Here is a 7,700-nt window from a genome sequence, read left to right as displayed (position 1 = left end):
TAGCCTTCTCAATAATTAGGGGAGGGAATAGGAATGAAAGAGAGGATTTGGAACTAAAAATTTTCATAAGAATACTAATAAATAGATAAACTATCAGATAGATTAATGAATGAATAAGGAAATAAGGAAATTAATTAATTAATTAATAGATGAATAAAGAAATGTATGCATGAATAAATGAACATCAATGCAAAAATTTTAAATAAAATACTAGCTAATATATTACAGAAATTTATCACAAATATCATATACTATGAACAGGTGGGATTTATCCCAGGAATGCAGGGCTGGTTCAATATTAGGAAAAAGATCAGCATAATTAACTATATCAATAACAGAAGCAATAGAAATCATATGATTATCTCAATAGATAGAGAAAAGACCTTTGACAAAATACAGCACCAATTCCTTTTTTTTAAAATTAGAGAACATAGGAATGAAAGGAGGTTACCTTAAAATGATAAACGAGACCATCAGCAAGCATTATCTGTAATGGGGATAACCTAAAAGCTTTTCCAATACAGTCAATGGTGAAACAAGGATTCACATTATCACCTCTATTATTCAATATTGCATTAGAAATATTTGTTATGGCAATAATAGAAGAAAAAGAAAGGAATTAGAATAGGCAATGAGGAAACAAAATTATCACTCTTTGCAGATGATATACGTTATACTTAGAAAATCCTAGAGAATCAACTAAAAAGCTACTTGAAATTATTAACCACTGTAGCAGAGTTGTAGGATACAAAATAATTCCACATAAGTCATCAGAATTTCTATATATTACTAACAAAGTACAAGAACAGATAGAGAAATTCCATTTAAAATAACTATAGCCAAAATAAAATACTTAGGAGTCTACATTCCAAGACAAACACAGCAACTATATGACCAGAACTACAAAACAATTTTCACTAAAATAAAGTCAATACTTGCCCATGGGTAGGCAGAGTCAATACAATAAAATGACAGATCTACCTAAATTAATTAATTTATTTAGTGTTACATCAACAAAATTATCAAAAATATTTTATAGAGCTAGAAAAAATAATAACAAAATTCATCTGGAAAAACTAAAGTTGAAAGATATCATGGGAATCAATGAAAAAAATACAAAAGAAGGTGGTCTAGCAGTACCAGATCTCAAACTGGTAATAATAAAATGCTAATTATTAAAACAATCTGGTACTGTCTAAGAAATAGAGAGGTAGATCAGTGGAATAGGATAGAAACTATACTATAGCAAATGACTATACTAATCTAGAATATGATGAACCCAAAGTTCCAAGCTTTTGGAACAAAAATTCATTATTTAACAAAAACTGTTGGGAAAAGTGGAAAACACTATGGAAGAAATTAGGTATAGACCAATACTTCACACCATATACTAAAATAAGGTCAAAATGGGGCATGATTTAAACATAAGGATGTTACCAAAAGAAAATTAAAGGACTATGGAATTGTCTATCTGTCAGATTTATAGACCCGGGAAGAATGTAGGACCAAGGAAGATAAAGAGAACAAAATTAAATGTAAAATAGATAATTTGATTATATAAAATGAAAAAGGTTTTGCAAAAACAGAACTAATGTAACCAAGACTACAAGGTGACCCACCAGCCCAGCAGGCCCCGGTATTCCAGGTTCAAAGTTCCAGCTCTCCATGTCTGAGTGTTCCATGGGACAGCGGCTAAGGCCACAATGACAGATTGCAGTGAAGAGCAGAACAACAAACTGGAGGCTCTGGAGCCCATCTACCTGGACTTCTTCACAGTATTATCAGAAAATCCAACTAGTTTTACTATTACTGTAACATCTAAAGCAGGAGAAAATGATGAAACTGTCCAGACAACCCTTAAGTTTACTTATGGAGAAAAGTATCCAGATGAAATGCCTTGTTAAGAAATATTCTCCCAAGAGAATCTAGAAGATAATGATGTCTCAGATATATTAAAATTGTTAGAGTTACAAGCAGAAGAAAACCTTGGCAAGGTAATTATTTTCACTCTAGTATCAGCTGTTCAAGAAAAACTAAATGAAATTGTTGATCAAATCAAAACTAGAAGAGAAGAAAAGAAGCAGAAGAAGCAGAAAGGCAATGTTTCCATGGCACTCCTCTAATAACTGAGAATTTCTTAAGTTAGAAGGCCAAGTTTGATGCGGAGCTCTTAGAAATTAAAAAGAAAAGGATGAAGGAAGAAGAACAAGCTGGAAAAAATAAAGTAAGTGGAAAACAGCTGTTTGAAACAGATCATAATCTTGACATATCTGACATCCAGTTCCTGGAAGAAGCTGGTAACAGAGTGGAAGTAGATGAATCTTTGTTCCAAGAAATGGATGACTTGGAGCTGGACAATGAAAGAGGATGATCCTGATTTTAATCCAGTTGATTTAGAGAGTGACTAGCGACAAGACTGACAAATGAACTGGTGGTGTCAGCAGTTGGTGAATCCCTGTCCTAGTATCTCTGCTTGCAGAGAAGCTGGAAAACCACAGCATCTGTGGCTTTGCTGAGCATGTGTTGGTTTCCTTTTGTTTTTTCTAAGAAAAAAAAATTAATTTTCAGGAGAATATTCTTCTGATGACTTTCATCATTGTACTTAATAAATTGACTTGAAAATTTTTAAAAAAGATTACAAGGCAAGTAGAAAACTGGGAAAGAATTTTTGAAAAAATATTTCAGATAAAGGCCTCATTTCTTAAATACATAAAGAACTGCATCAAATTTTTCAAAAGGCAAGTCATTCCCCAGTTGATAAATAGTCAAAGGATTTGAAGACAGTTTTCAGATAAGGAAATAAAAAATTATCAATAATCATATGAAAAATGCTCTAGATCATTACTGATCAGAGAAATGCAAATTAAAACAACTCTGAAATATCACCTTATACCTATTAGAGTGGCTGATATAACAAAAATGGAAATTATTGGTGGTTGGAGGGATTGTAGGAAAACTGGGACACTAATCCACTGTTGGTGGAGTTGTGACAAGATACAACCATTCTGGAGAGCAAATTTGGAATTATGCCGAAAGGGTTATAGAATTGTGCATACCCTTTCATCCAGCAAAACCACTACTTGATTTATATCCCAAAGGCATCCCCAAAAAGAGAAAAATACCTATCTGTACAAAAAATATTTATAACAGCTCTTTTTGTGGTGGCTAAAAACTGTAAATCAAAGTTATGCCCATCAATTGGAGAATGGCTAAACAAACTGTGGTATGTGATGGTGATGGAATATTACCATGCAGTAAGAAATGACAAAACAGGATGACTTAAAAAAAGCCTGGAAAGACATGTATGAAATAATGTATTGGGAGGTGAGCAGAACCAAGAGATCACTGTATACAGAGACAACAATATTGTTTGATGAAGAACTGTGAATGACTTGACTATTTTCAACAATATATTAAATAATACATTAATCCAACACAATCCCAAAAGAATATTAATGAAACATACTATCCACCTAAAAAGAAAGGACTGATATTGATGATTCCATATATTGAAACATGCTATTTTTCATATTCTTACATTAAGTGACAAATATGATGATGTTTTACATAATCATATATGTATAACCCATATCAGATTGTTTACCTCCTCAGGGAGGGGGGAGGGAAGGGGAGGAAGGAGGGATAGAGATTGGAACAGAAAAATCTAAATGAAAATGTTTAATCTAGAAAAAAAAATTTAAAAGCTGGGGAAGGAGTGTGCTGGAAGGGTTCAGGAGATATATATGTATTTCTATACACATGCAAAATATATATTGTGCATATATGAGTTATTTAGGTCTCATTTACATAATAATTATATTTAAACAAATTTGTCATATATATTATTTATATAAATTGATATGTATATGTTATTTATTTTAAAAGTTATTTAAAGATTTAAAATACTGATATCTATGTATATCTAAATGTAATAATGTAGAAAATTTACATTATATATGTCATATATGTATATATTATTTCTATGTTTCATATATGTAGAAAATAGAATTATTTATCACAAATATAAATAAATAAATAAATAAATAAATAAATAAATAAATAAATAAATAAATAAATAAGTAAGTAAGTAAATAAATACATAAATAAGTAAATAAGTAAATAAGTAAATAAGTAAATAAGTAAATAAGTAAATAAATAAATAAATAAATAAATAAATAAATAAATAAATGGATTTGTTTTTCATTGGTCACTACCTCCCTGAGATAACTGTATTAGGAAGAACTCAGAAATATTTAAACTCAATCTTAACTGGACTTTCTCCCAAACCGTTTTAACCCCACTGCTTCATTGTCCACTACTCTTCCCTCTACTTCCCAATACTCTTATATATGTTGCATTCTCATTAATATATAAACTCCTTGAGTAAGGACTGATACATTTATTATATATTCCAAAAGTTTAATTTATAGATATATAGACAAAAAGGAAGATGTCTCTCCTGTCAAGGACCTTATAGCCTTCTAGAGGATTAGAAATTACTTAGTGTAGGAGGCAACACTTAAGTCAAAACTTAAAGAAAAATAATGCTTCTAAAAGTCAGAGATGATGATGGGGTGCAAGCCAGATATGTAAGACAACTTGAGCAAAGTTATAAAGATATGGAGGAAAATGGAATGCTGAATTTAGGACACAATGAGATTGAAACATAGATCGTCAGAAGAAGAGTTATATAAAACACATCTTGAGAGTTAAACTGGAAATAGACTATAATGGCTTTAAATCACAAGGTGGGGAGTTTATAATTTATCCTGAAGGAGGAACACAGAATTTTTAGACTTGGAACAGAACTTACTGACCATCAAATACAGACCACGTACAAAATGAATCCCCACTAACAAATGCCAATGTGTTAATGGTCATCTAGTCACAGATTATGCTTTTCAATCTAGTTTTGGGTATGTATAATTGTTAGGAAGTATTTTTTTCTTTTTAAAAATCTAATATTTTATTTTTCCCCAATTACATGTAAAAATAAATTTTAACATTCTTTTTTTTTAATTTCCAAATACTCCAACTCCTCTCCTCTCCTCTCCTCTCCCCACACCATAGAAAAAGGCTAGCAATTTGATATAGATTATACATGTGGAATCATTTAAAACATATTTATACGTTATTCACCTTGTGAAAACAGAGAAAAATGAAAATACAAGAAAAATAAAGTAAAGAAAAAGTATTTCTTCAGAATCCATCAATTATTTCTCTGTGAATGGACAGTATTTTTCATTATTCCTTCAGAATTGTCTTGGATCATTGTATTGCTGAGAAGGGCTAAATCATTCACAGTTGATCATCATACAATATCGCTGTTACTCTATGCAATGTTTTCATGTTTCTTCTCACTTCACTCTGTTCATGTAAGTCTTTCCAGGATTTTCTGAAAGTATCCTGTCAGTCATTTCCTATAGCATAATGGTATTCAATCACAATCATATACAACTTGTTTAGCCCCCAATTGATGGGAGTCCCCTCAATGTCCAATTCTTTCCTATCACTAAAAGAGCTCTCTATATACTTTTGTACATACAGGTACTTTTCCTTTTAGTCTTTGTCTCTTTGGGATCGAGATTTAGTAATAGTTGAAAAGTATGCACAGTTTTATAGACCTTTGGGAACAGTCCCAATTTCTCTACTGAATGATTGAATCAGTATAACACTTCAGTTATAATACATGAGGATTTCAATTTTCCCATACCCCCAATATTTGGCATTTCTCTTTTCTATTATATTAGACAATCTTATATGTATGGGGTGCTACCCCAGAGATGTTTTAATTTGAATTTTTCATATGATGTAGATAGCTTTGATTACTTTGAAAACTGACTTTTCATATACTTAGACCATTTATAAATTGAGGAATAGCTTTTATTTCTATAAATTCGACTCAATTCTCCATATATTTGAGAAATGACATTTTATCAGAGAAATTTGGTGTAAAAACTTTTCTCCAAGTTATAATTACAAACTATGTATTTCTATCCATCCTATTTCTCCCTAGTGTCTCTTAATCTTTCTGTCATTTCACCCGAAGCATTCTCAAAAGTGTTTTGCTTCTGATTTTCCCCTCCCTCAATCTGTCCTTCCTTCTATTATACCCCCTTCTCTTATCCCCTTTACCTCCTACTTTCCTGCATTGTGTTAGATTTCTATACCCAAATGAATGTGTGTGTCATTCCTCTTTGAACCAATTGCAATGAGTATGGTTTATGCACACTCTCTTCCCTATGTCTGCCATCTACACTCCTCTGTGAAAGCTCACTCATGTTGTACATTTTATACTTCTCTCTTGCCCTCTATACCAGTTCATTCTTCTTCCTCACTCCTTAATTTCATTTCTAGATAATCATCCCATCAAATTCAACTCACATCCATGCCTTCTGTGTGTGTGTGTGTGTGTGAGTGTGTGTGTGTGTGTATCTTCCTAACTATCCTATTAATTATAAAGATTTAGGAGTTACAAGCATCATTTTCCCATGCAGTACCATAAACAGTTTAACCTTATTGTATCCCTTATCATTTCTCTTTCCTGTTTACATTTTCACGCTCCTCTTGAGTCTAATATTTGAAAATCAAATTTTCTATTTAGCTCTGGTCTTTTCATTAGGAATGCTTGAAAGCCCTCTATTTCATTGAATATCCATTTTCCCCAGAAGAAATATGTTCAGTTTTGTTGGGAAACTGATTCTTAGTTGTAGCCCTAGCTCTTTTGATTTGTGCAATAGCAAATTCCAATCCCTCAAATTCTGTAATGTAGAAACTGCTAAATCTTGTGTTAATGTGACTATGCCTCCAGAAGTTTTGAATCATTTCTATTTAGCTAATTACAATATTTCTTATTTGACCAGGGAGCTCTAGAATTTGGCTGTAATATTCATGGGTGTTTTCATTTGGGTATCTCTTTCAGAAGATGATCAGTTTATACTTTCAATTTTTATTTTATCCTCTGATTCTAGATTATCATGGCAGTTTTCCTTGATAATTTCTAATATCTCAATTATGTAGAGAACTGGGTAAAATGATTTCTGGGCTCGCTTTGTTTTTGATCATAGATTTCAAGTAGTCCAATAATTCTTAAATTATCTCTCCTGGATCTATTTTCTAGGTCACTTGCTGTTGTTGTTGTTGTTGTTGTTTTGCAATGAGATATTTTATACTTTCTTATGTTTTCAATTTTTTAAAATATTGTTTTATTGCTTCTTGACATTTTTTTAAAATATTGTTTTATTGCTTCTTGACATCTCATAAAGTCATTACATTTCACTTACCCAATTCTAATTTTTAAGTATTTATTTTCTTCAGTGAGTTTTTGTATAAACTTTTCCATTTTGGACAATTCTACTTCTTAAGGAGTATTTCTCTTCATTGGATTTTTATGCCTCTTTTTTTTTTGCAACAAACATTTATTTTTTCCAGTTACATGTAAAGATAGTTTTCAACATTCATTTTCATAAGATTTAGAGTTCCAAATTTTTCTCCCCCCCCCTTTCTTCCCCCTCCACAAGACAGCAACCACGTTATATATGTATAATCCAAAAGTCCTCTTTTTATCAGTTCTTTCTATGGGTGTGGATAGTATGCTTCATCCTCAGTCTCTTTTGATTGTCCTGGATCATCGTATTTATGAGAGTAGTTAAGTTATTCACAATTGCTCATTGAACAATACTGCTGTCACTATGCACAAT

General features: G+C 31.5%; 1 pseudogene; it reads left to right on the top strand.

Moving 5' to 3' along the window:
* The first annotated feature begins 1,703 nt into the window (after positions 1–1,703).
* LOC122725698 lies at positions 1,704–2,408 on the top strand (annotated as a pseudogene).
* The last annotated feature ends 5,292 nt before the right edge of the window (positions 2,409–7,700 follow it).

This window comes from Dromiciops gliroides, chromosome 4 (genome assembly GCF_019393635.1).
Source record: "Dromiciops gliroides isolate mDroGli1 chromosome 4, mDroGli1.pri, whole genome shotgun sequence".
NCBI classification, from domain to species: domain Eukaryota; kingdom Metazoa; phylum Chordata; class Mammalia; order Microbiotheria; family Microbiotheriidae; genus Dromiciops; species Dromiciops gliroides.
Note: the sequence above shows the minus strand (reverse complement) of the source record. Positions and strands in the feature narration are given on the sequence as shown.